Raw genomic sequence first — 13,853 nt, 5'->3', positions numbered from 1 at the left:
GTCTCCTGATTTACGTGCGCTTCATCGGCAGGATGAGCTCGTCAGGTTTGCATTTTTCTGTGTGTCCTTGATTAGTTTTGTATTATATTCTTATTAATTTTCCTTTCCTTTCAGGTTATCAGGAAATCATTGAAAAAACGGTGCTGGGGAAATTTATACAATTTGGAGACGGATTTTAATTATTTTTAATATGATGTCAGCTCCGGGATAGTAATCCTTGTTAGTGCAGTGGCATCAGGAGGAGGAGACGGCGTTGTAAGATTGTCAATTTATTGTGTTTATAATCACGAAGGATGGCGATTTTGTTTTTTCTTTGCAGGGCTCGTCTTCTCTTTTTGGTTGCGTTGGATCACCAGTTGGCTGTGTTTGTTGAGGTAAGTGCTTTATTTGTTTGGCTTTGTTTATTTTCTTATTGGGTTATTGTTTTGTTTTCAGGTTTTGGCGTCTCTAGTGTAGGCGCTCGTCGATCTGAGGGAATTTAAGAGTAGCGGATGGATAGATTCTGCAGCTCCGCGCTAAGTGCCCTGAGCGAAGCGTAGGCAGCTTATATGGCCCGTCTATTGCAGTGCAGCACTGCAAGTAGATTGCATCGGTGATAAGAGATACTAATCGGGAAACGTGTGGCAAGAAAGTTCAGGTAAGTGACGTTGTGCATAAATTGCTGCAGCGAGTCGCCTTTTATTCATCATGTTTCTGCCACATTAATCCTTTTCATTTCGATCTACCGATTCATCTTTTATGTCCTGGTTGATTTTCTCCGCCTCGTTTCGTCAGGATCAGCTGGAATGCGTTGTCTTGGGCTTGTTTATCCAGGCGCGTTGAGGTGAGAGTATTGTTTATTATTTTTGTGCATCCACTAATTGAATTATTATTCCAGATAAATTAGGCTGCGTCGAGGAAGGTGATGACAGTGGAAGAATTTGTAAGCAGACAGACGTGCGCTTTTCCATCGGATAGATATATTATTTAAATAGAAATAAGTAGATGTAGATTTAATTGGATGTGTCCATGTCCAGCTTATTGTTTATTCCTTGAGTGATTAAGGCCATTAAAATGTCAATTTTCTTTTCTAAGTTGTCGACTCTGTTTGCTAAGATAGTTGTGGGACCGTCCAAGAAGTCTTTTTGCGAGTTAGGATTGGAATTTCTTGGCGATTGCATGGCTTCATCAATCAATCTTGGTTTGAAGCTAGCTCTGGCAGCTCTGCTGGTGGTGGGAGGGCTGTCGTTGTTAACTTGCGTGGGATTTGAAGTACCTTTTTCAGGTTCCTGGTAATTTTCTTCACTCCTTTGCTTTCGGAGCATGTCCTGGTAATTTTCCAGATGTCTTTGCGCTGGGTTGCTTGTCTTGGATACCAGTCTTGGCTTTGCGTTGTTTTTTGAAGTTGTCCTACCCTTTTTGGGTATCTTGTTTGTGTTTCGGCGCCATTTATTCAGCCGCATCTGAATGGCAGAGTCATGGGAGGAGAAACGTGGCCTTTTGTCGTTCATATTTTGTCGGAAAGGATTTAGCATCGACTTTCTGGCTGCTTCCTGGCGGGCTTCAGCGATTGATCTGTTCAGGATTGCTGAGCTGTGTGGCAGCCGAGGGGTGTTATTGCGTGGAGGAGGGCCTTGACGTCTATAAAAGTTATTGGTTGCGTCTTTAATTGTACGTATTTTATTTGTGTCAATGTTGTTTGCCGCAAGCTTTTGTTTTTCGGCCTTGTAAACGGGGCATCCTTTGTATGCACTAATATGCTCTCCAGAGCAGTTGACGCAGGTAGCAGGGGTGGTTCTTGGCTTGGTGCAGCAGGATGACAGGTGGTCGCCAGCGCATTTCATGCATCTTGGTGGCCTCATGCATGAGTTCTTGGCATGCCTGAAGCCCTGGCATCTGTAGCACTGGACCGGCTCCCGTGTCCTGTTTTTCCTTTCAATATCCACTCTTTGCCCACCGATTTGTTTGAGTGAGATAATTTTGTCATGACTGCCGTCCTTGGCCATGACGATCTCAACTTCAAACATGCGCATGGGCCCACCTGTAGCCGGGTTCGTCATATTTCTGACGAAGCGAGCTGTGAATCCGAGCGTCAGCAACTCCTTGACAATCCACGAGCATGGAGTGGAGTGGTGGAGATGTCTGATTACTACTCGGAAGCCCCTCTCGGACTTTGGCTGGTTGGTGAATAGGGGAAAGCCGTTTGCTATAAGGACATCTTTGATTTTGTGGTAGGCGGTCATGTCCTTGGCCTGGATCCTGACCCCGTTCCCTTCAGTTGCCCTGGTAGTGTAGCTGGATACTCCTGCTGTATAGTTTAACTTTTCCAGGAGCGGGACAATTTCTTTGACGTCGTCAACGAGTATGGGTGGCGCTCTGCAGCTTAGTGGCACCAGTTTCCAAGGTGGCAGCTCAGCATCTGTATTTTGAGGGGGTGCCGTCGTTGCACTGCGAGCAGGAGCATTGGTGCTGCAGGGTAACGGCTGGTGTGAGAGTCGATTCCTGGTTTTGGATTCCTCATATACAGATTTGGCTGCCTTACTTTGGAAAACGGGTGTGGTGAGGGGTGGAAAAATGCTGGGAGATTTGAAATTGGAGGTCACGCATAATCGTTTATTTGGCGTCCTGAAACTGGAGCAGTCCAAATCATCGTTTGTCCTCTTGGCCGGAGTTTTCGTTAGAGGAGCCGGAACTGTGGGTGCCACAAAGATTGGACCAGTTCCAGCAGCCATTTCCGAGAAACTCATGAGCTGCTCGTCTGGGCTCCTGGACGGAGATTTAAATAAGTCCCGCTTGGCAGCAGGCCGACTAAGGGTACGAGCTGTTGTTAAATTCACCACTGTGGGCATGGATCTGTTGTTGGATTTTATTTTTAAATCACCTTGAGCATCAGGGCGTAAAGAAGCACTCCTTTGATGAGGGGAAATGCTTCTTTTCCCAGTATTTACAGAGCGAATGGTGGGTTTTTTGCTTAGGCTGAGTTTAGAAGTGTCCGGTTTAGGGTTAAAAATAGACCAGAAAGCTTTGGCAGTTGTACTTGGTCTTTCCTCCTGCTTGCTTTCGTTAAATTGTATAAGTGGTGGAGCAATTTCACCACTGTCAATATCATTGGCTTTGTTGGGTTGAGTTTTTGAATTGGCAAGCGCGGGAGATTTAGAGCAGCTTTCTAAATTTGTTTCGGCGGCTTTATTTATTTGTATGTGTGTATAAGAAGGAGGGGAAGAAGCATTACGTCCAATTTTGGTGGATGAGCTGAGATTTTTCTCTGCGCTGTCGGTGTGTGGGAGAGAGGGGAAATTTCCCATAGCGTCGCACGGTTTGGCGCCTCTTAATTCTGTGTCCGTATTAGTGGCTGCAGCTGCATTAGTGCAGGTCGCTGTGGTGGATTTGAACTCTCTTTGAGTAGCGTCGGTGTTTGTGAGTGCGGCTGTGTTTGTGTGAGTCATTGTGGGGAGTGAATTTCGCTTGTGTATTTGTGAAGAGAGTGGAGGAGAAGATGGCGATTTCCCCTTCGAGATGCTGCTTTTGGCGCCAACATTGGCTGCAGCAGTATTGGTGATCGAGAGGGGGTCTCTTTGGGCATTTTTAGCGTTTATATTCTCTTTCATATTTGGAGAAAGGGAATTAAAGAAATTAAAGGCTACCCAAGAAAAGTTAATTGGGCTTTTCTTTTGATTTGCAGGCAATTTCTTCTGGTTAATATTGACGGAATTAACCAGGGAATTGCCGGACCCGTGAGACATAGGCGAAATATTAACATGAATAGGGGAAGATCGCTCGCTAGAGGTAATTGAGAGTACCTCATCTTCCGAGAAAAGGTGGTCAGAACTGGACATTATTTTATATTTTTTATTATATTTAAAAAATTTAAAAAATTTAAACGATAAATGTGGTGGTATAAATACCCTGGATTTTTTTATTTAAATGTGTTCTCCAGTTTATCGTTGCTTTGCTTTGGAATTCCTCCTTCTCTTCTAAAATTTCTCCAGGTGTACTTTCTTCCTTTCTTCTCTTCTCCTTTCCTTTGGTTGAGGCGGCGTCTTTTCGCGGTTGCACAATTACTGTTTTATTGTTCGTTTTCGTTAGACCACTGAATGTTATTAGTTGTCGCGGTTTAATACTTTGCGGCCGGAGACAATTTATAACAAATAATTTGTCTATTGACGAACGAGTTTAGTTTAGTTTGCGCGTGAGAGTAATCGGATCGCGAAGCGCGTTTGTTTTAATTAAATATATTTAATTTAATTGTTTATTTATTAATTTATTTAATTTATTTTATTTGTTTATTTAGTTTAATTTGTTTAAACTTTGTTAACATTGCTTTTATTTTTTATTTTTTTTTAGTTTGTTTTTTTTTACTTTGTAGGTGGAGGTACGGAGACAGAATGAATTCTGTTCCGCATCCACAACTTTATTTTGCCTTTGATTACAATAAATGCAATATGTAGGTACAATAATTTGAATTTTTGAGTTTAACATAGCATGGGGTGAGTTTGGGGCTTGGACATAGTTAGTATTAATTTTAAGTTAGTATTTTGTAGGCAAGGATTTCAGACATTGATATGATTGGTAACATTATCAGCTTGCATGTTTGTTTACATTTTTAAAATGAATTTTTTTTTTTTCACTTTGTAGGTGGAGGTACGGAGACAGAATGAATTCTGTTCCGCATCCACAACTTTATTTTGCCTTTGATTACAATAAATGCAATATGTAGGTACAATAATTTGAATTTTTGAGTTTAACATAGCATGGGGTGAGTTTGGGGCTTGGACATAGTTAGTATTAATTTTAAGTTAGTATTTTGTAGGCAAGGATTTCAGACATTGATATGATTGGTAACATTATCAGCTTGCATGTTTGTTTACATTTTTAAAATGAAATTATTTTGCAATAAACATTAAAATTTTAGACTAACATTGTTTTGTTTATTTCTTTTCAGGTACCCCCATCAGAAGGACAGGAGCACCGCGTCGCAGAGAGCCTCAGGAGTCATCACAGGTAAGTTTTGTTGCATTTTGGCGGTGGTCTGTTGCGGCCGCTGGAAGTGGGCAACTTGCAACAAGTTGCAGGTGATTTGTTCTCAGCTGCGTCATCCCACGCAGCCGTCGTTTGGTGAAGATCCGATTATATCGTCAATGGCAGCTTTATGCAATTGTTTAATGAGTTTGTTTGTATTGTAGATGCATATTGCCGGTCGTCGGGAAGAGTTGCGAATAGTTGTCCAGCGCAGCCGTCATTGCGTTTTTATTGAGCGAAGGAAGCCAGGTGCGTCGCGTCTTGTGGCCATAGCTTCAGGATTGGTTGCTTGAGGCCGCCAGTTCGAGATTTGTTGCAGAGAGCCGCCGCAACGAGATTGCCATGGAAATGGATGTAAAAATAGAATTTGGTAAGTATTATATATGCTATTTGTTAATTATGATTGCATTAATTTTTGTTGTTTCAGGTACATTGAGTGGAATTTAATTTAAGGTAAGTATTATATTGGTGTATATTTGTTTATATAGTTGCGTTTATTATTGTTTTTCAGGTACTTAAAGAGGAAGCTAGTCTGGGGTGAGTATTTGATTGCTTTTATAATTGCGTTGATTTATTTGCTTTTCAGGTACGTTTTGTATGGGCTAAATTGGAGGCCCTTGTCATTGTGTTATTGCAGCTGGAAAGCCACGATTTTGGAGTCATCAAGTTTGCAATTAGATAAGTATTATATTATAAATATATATTTCCCAGTAATAGCTTGTGTTCCCTTTTTTCAATAGTTGAAGTCTTGGAAGCTGGAGCTGCGTGCTTGACGTCAGCAGGATGGGGCCGTCTGTTATCGTCTGCTACTTTGTTTGTCCGGTTTGTTATTATTTATGTGTCCTTGAGTAGTTTTTATATCGCATTCTTATTTATTTTCCTTTCATTGCAGGTTAGGAGAGAATTCGTCGATGATGCAGGACAGGGGAGAAATATACAATTTGAGGACAAGTTTTGCAGCGTAAGGGTGTGGCATCTGCGCCACGCAAATGATCTTTATTAAAGCATTGGCGTCAGGAGGTGGAGACGGTATCATAAAATTGTCAGATTTTTGTATCTATAATCGCAAATGTTGGCGATTTTGTTTTGCTTTGACGGGGCCCGTCTCCTGGTTTGCGTGCGCGTCATCGGCAGGATGAGGTCGTATTTTTGTGTCTGCTGGTTTGCCTGTCAGGTTTGTAATTTCCTGTGTGTCCTTGATTAATTTATTATTATATTATTATTAATTTTCCTTTCATTATAGATTCTCAGGAATTCATTGGAAAAAAAAACGGAATTGTGGAAATTATACAATTTGGAGACGGATTTTAATTCTTTTTAATTTGATGTCAGCTCCGGGATAATGATCCTTGTTAGTGCAGTGGCATCAGGAGGTGGAGACGGCGTTGTAAGATTGTCAAATTTTTGTGTTTATAATCACAAAATATGGTGATTTTGTTTTTCTTTGCAGGGCTCGTCTTCTCTTGTTGGTTGCTTTGGATCACCAGTTGGCTGTGTTTATTGAGGTAAGTGCTTTATTTGATTGTCTTTGTTAATTTTCTTATTGGTTAATTGTTTTGTTTTCAGGTTTAGCGTCTCTAATGTAGGCGCTCGTCGATCTGAGAGAATTTAAGAGTAGTGGAAAGGATAGATTTTGCAGCTCCGCGCTGAGAGCCCTGAACGAAGCGTAGGCAGCTTATATGGCCCGTCTATTGCAGTGCAGCACTGCAAGTGGATTGCATCGGAGATAAGGGATACTTTTTTTAACATTTCAGGTGGAGGTACGGAGACAGAATGAATTCTGTTCCGCATCCACTACTTTATTTTGCCTTTGATTACATTTTATGCAATATATAGGTACAATAATTTGAATTTTGAGTTTAACATAGCTTAGGGTGAGTTTGGGGCTTGGACATAGTTAGTATTAAATTATAGTTAGTATTATTGTAGACTTGGATTTCAGACAATGACATGGATTGGTAACATTATTGACTTGCATGTTTAGTTTACATTTTTAAAATAGAATTATTTTACAATAAACATTAAAATTTTAGGCTAACATTGTTTTATTTATTTCTTTTCAGGTACCTCCGCCAGAAGGACGGAAGCACCGAGTCGCTGGGAAGTCTCAAGAGTCATCACAGGTAAGATTTGTTGCATTTTTGCAGTGTTCTGTTGCGGCCGCTGGAAGTGGGCCACTTGCAACAAGTATGTCCGGCCGGTGTTGCAGGTTATTTGTACTCGGTTTTAGCATTCCTCGCCACGGTCGTTTAGTGAAGGTAAGTTGTATCGTCAGTGGCTAGAATTTAATCCCACGCGGCTGTCATTGCGTTTTTGTAGAGCTGCTGGCATTATGATGGTGGAGTTCGTCTCGTGAAGTCGTCAGTGAAGATTGTAGCTCGGTCTATCACCGAGAGAAGCCATATGCGCCGCATCTTGTGGCCGTAATCGCCAGGAGTGGCAGTTTGGGGCCGCCGGTTCAAGGTTTGTTGCAGAGGGCCGCCGCAACAAAATAGGCATGGAAATGGATGCAAAAATAGTATATGGTAAGTATTATATATGCTATTTGTTAATTATGATTGCATTAATTTTAGTAGTTTCAGGTACATTGAGTGGAGTTTAATTTAAGGTAAGTATTGTGTTTGTGTATATTTGTATTTATAATTGCGTTTGTTATTGTTTTTCAGGTACTTAAGGAGGAAGCTAGTCTGGGGTGAGTATTGTATTTGCTTTTATAATTGCGTTGATTTTAATTTTATTTTTGCTTTTCAGGTACATTTTGTAATAGCTAGTTTGGAGGACCTTTGTTATTGTGCTATTGGAGCTGGAATGCCGCGGTTTTGGAGTCATCAAGTTGCAATTAGATAAGTATTATATTTTAAATATATATTTCCCAGTAATAGCTTGTGTTCCCTTGTATCATTAGTTGCAGTCTTGGAAGCTGGGGCTGCGTGCTTGACATCATCAGGTTGGAGCTGTCTATTAGCATCTGCTGCTTTGTCTGTCCGGTTAGTTATTGTATGTATGCTCTTGAGTTATTTTTGTATCGAATTATTGTTTATTTTCCTTTTATTGTAGGTTAGCGGAGAGATCGTTGAAGATACGATACTGAGGAGAAATATTCATTTTAAGGACGAAATTTGCAGCTTATTAATGTGGCGTCAGCTCCGCGCTGGTGATCCTTGTTAATGCAGTGGCATCCGGAGGTGGAGACGGCGTTTTAGGGTTATTAATTTTTTGCGTTTGTATTCGCGAAAATTGACGATTTCGTTTTATTTTTGCGTTGCCCACCTCCTCTTGTCGGATGCATTAGATGTGGATCAGCAGTTGGCTGTGGTCAAGTAGGTAAGTGCATTTGATTGTTGTTTAATATGTTAATGATTAATTGTTTTATTTTTAGGTTTTAGCGTCAGTTCTTGTAGGCGCTCGTCAGTCTGAGTTTTGAGAGAGATTGGAGGCAGACAGAAGTGCGCTTTTCCATCAGATAAAGATGAAGATGTCGTTTTAATAGATATAAGTATTTGTAAGTTTAATTGGATGTATCCATGTCAAGATTGTTGTCTCTTCCTTGAGTAATTAATGCCAATAAAATGTCGATTTTCTTTTCTAATTTTTACTTTGTAGGTGGAGGTACGGAGACAGAATGAATTCTGTTCCGCATCCACAACTTTATTTTGCCTTTGATTACAATAAATGCAATATGTAGGTACAATAATTTGAATTTTTGAGTTTAACATAGCATGGGGTGAGTTTTTGGGGCTTGGACATAGTTAGTTAGTATTAATTTTAAGTTAGTATTTTGTAGGCAAGGATTTCAGACATTGACATGATTGGTAACATTATCAGCTTGCATGTTTGTTTACATTTTTAAAATGAAATTATTTTGCAATAAAATTTAAAATTTTAGACTAACATTGTTTTATTTGTTTCTTTTCAGGTACCCCCATCAGAAGGACAGGAGCACCGCGTCGCAGAGAGCCTCAGGAGTCATCACAGGTAAGTTTTGTTGCATTTTGGCGGTGGTCTGTTGCGACCGCTGGAAGTGGGCAACTTGCAACAAGTTGCAGGTGATTTATTCTCAGCTGCGTCATCCCACGCAGCCGTCGTTTGGTGAAGATCCGATTATATCGTCAATGGCAGCTTTATGCAATTGTTTAGTGAGTTTGTTTGTATTGCAGATGCGTATTGCCGGTCGTCAGGAAGAGTTGCGAAGAGTTGTCCAGCGCAGCCGTCATTGCGTTTTTATTGAGCTGCTGGCATTATGGTCGTGGAGTTCGTCTCGTGGCAGAGAAGTCGTCTGTGGGGATTGTAGTTCGGACAATCACCGAAGGAAGCCAGGTGCGTCGCGTCTTGTGGCCATAGCTTCAGGATTGGTTGCTTGGGGCCGCCGATTCGAGATTTGTTGCAGAGAGCCGCCGCAACGAGATTGCCATGGAAATGGATGTAAAAATAGAAATTGGTAAGTATAATATTTGTTATTTGATGATTGCATTAATTTTTGTTGTTTCAGGTACATTTAATTTAAGGTAAGTATTATAATTGTGTATATTTGTTTATATAACTGCGTTTGTTATTGTTTTTCAGGTACTTATGGGGAAGCTAGTCTGGGGTGAATATTGCATTGCGTTTATAATTGCGTTGATTTTTTGCTTTTCAGGTACGTTTTGTAGGGGCTAAATTGGAGGCCCTTGTCATTGTGTTATTGCGGCTGGAGTGCCGCGATTTTGGAGTCATCAAGTTTGCAATTAGATAAGTATTATATTATACATATATATTTCCCAGTAATAGCTTGTGTTCCCTTGTTTCAATAGTTGGAGTCTTGGAAGCTGGAGCTGCATGCTTGACGTCAGCAGGATGGAGCCGTCTGTTATCGTCTGCTACTTTGTCTGTCCGGTTTGTTATTATTTATGTGTCCTTGAGTAGTTTTTGTATCGCGTTCTTATTTATTTTCTTTTCGTTGCAGGTTAGGAGAGAATTCGTCGAAGATACAGAACTGATGAGAATAATACAATTTAAGGACAAGTTTTTTCGGCATATTGATGTGGCAGCTGCGCCACGCAAATGATCCTTATTTATGCTTTGGCATCAGGAGAAGGAGACGGCATCATAAAATTGTCAACTTTTTGTGTTTAAAATCGCGAAAGTTGGCGATTTAGTTTTGCTTTTGCGGTGCCTGTCTCATGATTTACGTGCGCATAGTCGGCAGGGTGAGGTCGCATTTTTTGTATCTGCTGGTTTGCCTGTCAGGTTTGCAATTTTCTGTGTGTCCTTGAATAATTTTGTATTATATTCTTATTAATTTTCCTTTCCTTACAGATTATCAGGAAATCATTGAAAATACAGTAATGAGGAAATTTATACAATTTGGATAAGGATTTTAATTCTTTTTAATATGATGTCGGCTCCGGGATAGTGATCCTTTTTTGTGCAGTGGCATCAGGAGGTGGACACGGCGTCTTAGGATTATTAATTTTTTGTGTTTATAATCGCGAAAATAGGCGATTTCGTTTTGTTTTTGCGACGCTCGCCACCTCTTGTCAGTTGCTTTAGATGTGGAACAGCAGTTGGTTGTGGTCAAGTAGGTAAGTGCATTTGATTGTTTTGTTTAGTTTGTTTATGGTTAATTGTTTTATTTTTAGGTTTTAGCGTCAGCTCTTGTAGGCGCTCGTCGATCTGGATTTTGAGAGTAGCAGGAAGGATGGATTTTGCAGCTCCGCGCTGGGTGCCCTGGTCGAAGCGTAGGCAGCTTTTGTGGCCCGTCTTTTGCAGCGCTGCATTGCAGGTAGATTGCATCGGTGATGAGGGATACTGTCAGGGACCGTGTGGCGAGAAATTTTTCTTTGTAGGTGGAGGTACGGAGACAGAATGAATTCTGTTCCGCATCCACAACTTTATTTTGCCTTTGATTACAATAAATGCAATATGTAGGTACTTTTTTTTTACTTTGTAGGTGGAGGTACGGAGACAGAATGAATTCTGTTCCGCATCCACAATTTTATTTTGCCTTTGATTACAATAAATGCAATATGTAGGTACAATAATTTGAATTTTTAGAGTATAACATAGCATGGGGTGAGTTTGGGGCTGGACATAGATTAGTATTTAATGTTAAGTTAGTATTTTTCTTTGTAGGCTTTAGATTATAACAGTGACATGGGCTGGTAACATTATCATATGCTTGTTTTGTATACATTTTTTTTAAAATGAAATTATTTGCAATAAACATTAAAATTTTAGACTAACATTGTTTTATTTATTTCTTTTCAGGTACCCCCACCAGAAGGGCAGGAGCACCGCGTCGTTGAGGGCCTCAGGAGTCATCACAGGTAAGTTTTGTTGCATTTTGGCAGTGGTCTGTTGCGGCCACTGGAAGTGGGCCATTTGCAACAAGTATGTCCGGCCGGCGTTGCAGGTTAGTAGTTCTCGGTTTCAGCATCCCTCGCCGCGGTCGTTTGATTAAGGTAAGTTGTATCGTTAGTGGCAAGAATGTAATCCCACGAAGCTGTCATTGCGTTTATATAGAGCTGCTGGCATTATGATGGTGGAGTTCGTCTCGTTGTGGCAGAGAAGTCGTCAGTGAGGATTGTGGCTCGATCAATCACCGAATGAAGCCAGGTGCGCCGCGTCTTGTGGCCATATCGTCGGGATTGGCAGCTTGGGGCCGCCGGTTCGAGATTTGTTACAGAGGGCCGTCGTAACGTTATAGGCATGGAAATGGATGCAAAAATAGTATTTGGTAAGTATTATATATGTTATTTGTTTTTTATGATTGCGTTAATTTTTGTTGTTTCAGGTACATTGAGTGGAAATTAAATTAAGGTAAGTATTATATTTGTGTATATTTGTTTATATGATTGCGTTTGTTATTGTTTTTCAGGTACTTAAAGGAAGCTTGTCTGGGGTGAGTATTGAGTATTTTTTATAATTTTAACTTTGTAGGTGGACTTACTTTGTAGGTGGAGGTACGGAGACAGAATGAATTCTGTTCCGCATCCACAACTTTATTTTGCCTTTGATTACAATAAATGCAATATGTAGGTACAATAATTTGAATTTTTGAGTTTAACATAGCATGGGGTGAGTTTTTGGGGCTTGGACATAGTTAGTTAGTATTAATTTTAAGTTAGTATTTTGTAGGCAAGGATTTCAGACATTGACATGATTGGTAACATTATCAGCTTGCATGTTTGTTTACATTTTTAAAATGAAATTATTTTGCAATAAAATTTAAAATTTTAGACTAACATTGTTTTATTTGTTTCTTTTCAGGTACCCCCATCAGAAGGACAGGAGCACCGCGTCGCAGAGAGCCTCAGGAGTCATCACAGGTAAGTTTTGTTGCATTTTGGCGGTGGTCTGTTGCGACCGCTGGAAGTGGGCAACTTGCAACAAGTTGCAGGTGATTTATTCTCAGCTGCGTCATCCCACGCAGCCGTCGTTTGGTGAAGATCCGATTATATCGTCAATGGCAGCTTTATGCAATTGTTTAGTGAGTTTGTTTGTATTGCAGATGCGTATTGCCGGTCGTCAGGAAGAGTTGCGAAGAGTTGTCCAGCGCAGCCGTCATTGCGTTTTTATTGAGCTGCTGGCATTATGGTCGTGGAGTTCGTCTCGTGGCAGAGAAGTCGTCTGTGGGGATTGTAGTTCGGACAATCACCGAAGGAAGCCAGGTGCGTCGCGTCTTGTGGCCATAGCTTCAGGATTGGTTGCTTGGGGCCGCCGATTCGAGATTTGTTGCAGAGAGCCGCCGCAACGAGATTGCCATGGAAATGGATGTAAAAATAGAAATTGGTAAGTATAATATTTGTTATTTGATGATTGCATTAATTTTTGTTGTTTCAGGTACATTTAATTTAAGGTAAGTATTATAATTGTGTATATTTGTTTATATAACTGCGTTTGTTATTGTTTTCAGGTACTTATGGGGAAGCTAGTCTGGGGTGAATATTGCATTGCGTTTATAATTGCGTTGATTTTTTGCTTTTCAGGTACGTTTTGTAGGGGCTAAATTGGAGGCCCTTGTCATTGTGTTATTGCGGCTGGAGTGCCGCGATTTTGGAGTCATCAAGTTTGCAATTAGATAAGTATTATATTATACATATATATTTCCCAGTAATAGCTTGTGTTCCCTTGTTTCAATAGTTGGAGTCTTGGAAGCTGGAGCTGCATGCTTGACGTCAGCAGGATGGAGCCGTCTGTTATCGTCTGCTACTTTGTCTGTCCGGTTTGTTATTATTTATGTGTCCTTGAGTAGTTTTTGTATCGCGTTCTTATTTATTTTCTTTTCGTTGCAGGTTAGGAGAGAATTCGTCGAAGATACAGAACTGATGAGAATAATACAATTTAAGGACAAGTTTTTTCGGCATATTGATGTGGCAGCTGCGCCACGCAAATGATCCTTATTTATGCTTTGGCATCAGGAGAAGGAGACGGCATCATAAAATTGTCAACTTTTTGTGTTTAAAATCGCGAAAGTTGGCGATTTAGTTTTGCTTTTGCGGTGCCTGTCTCATGATTTACGTGCGCATAGTCGGCAGGGTGAGGTCGCATTTTTTGTATCTGCTGGTTTGCCTGTCAGGTTTGCAATTTTCTGTGTGTCCTTGAATAATTTTGTATTATATTCTTATTAATTTTCCTTTTTTTTTTTTTTTTATCTTTGTAGGTGGAGGTACGGAGACAGAATGAATTCTGTTCCGCATCCACAAATTTATTTTGCCTTTGATTACATTTTATGCAATATGTAGGTACAATTATTTGAATTTAGAGTTTAACATTGCATGGGGTGAGTTTGGGCATTCTCCACATAGTTAGTATTTAATATTAAGTTAGTATTTTTTTTCATAGGCTTTAGATTATAGACAGAGACATGAATCGTT

At 40.3% G+C, this 13,853-nt stretch overlaps 4 long non-coding RNA genes across 5 annotated transcripts; all 4 read left to right on the top strand.

The window, feature by feature from the left end:
• The first annotated feature begins 241 nt into the window (after positions 1-241).
• On the top strand, positions 242-1,073 carry LOC116801235. The gene is made up of 4 exons (XR_004361871.1): positions 242-374; positions 436-637; positions 775-823; positions 878-1,073. It is a non-coding gene; the product is annotated as an uncharacterized LOC116801235 (long non-coding RNA).
• A 4,720-nt stretch (positions 1,074-5,793) lies between these two features.
• LOC116801027 lies at positions 5,794-6,754 on the top strand. Its single transcript, XR_004361726.1, has 5 exons — positions 5,794-5,820; positions 5,891-6,172; positions 6,242-6,385; positions 6,449-6,503; positions 6,565-6,754. It is a non-coding gene; the product is annotated as an uncharacterized LOC116801027 (long non-coding RNA).
• An 899-nt stretch (positions 6,755-7,653) lies between these two features.
• LOC116801053 lies at positions 7,654-8,587 on the top strand. 2 transcript variants are annotated; one of them, XR_004361748.1, is made up of 4 exons: positions 7,654-7,690; positions 7,750-7,995; positions 8,056-8,322; positions 8,378-8,587. It is a non-coding gene; the product is annotated as an uncharacterized LOC116801053 (long non-coding RNA). The 2 variants fall into 2 exon arrangements; XR_004361747.1 differs by lacking the exon at positions 7,654-7,690 and having other exon boundaries at positions 7,701-7,995.
• A 2,689-nt stretch (positions 8,588-11,276) lies between these two features.
• Positions 11,277-11,869, top strand: LOC116801048. Its single transcript, XR_004361742.1, has 3 exons — positions 11,277-11,713; positions 11,771-11,796; positions 11,855-11,869. It is a non-coding gene; the product is annotated as an uncharacterized LOC116801048 (long non-coding RNA).
• The last annotated feature ends 1,984 nt before the right edge of the window (positions 11,870-13,853 follow it).

This window comes from Drosophila sechellia, chromosome 3L (assembly GCF_004382195.2).
Source record: "Drosophila sechellia strain sech25 chromosome 3L, ASM438219v1, whole genome shotgun sequence".
Classification (NCBI taxonomy): Eukaryota; Metazoa; Arthropoda; class Insecta; order Diptera; family Drosophilidae; genus Drosophila; species Drosophila sechellia.
This window is presented reverse-complemented; position numbering and strand designations above follow the sequence as displayed.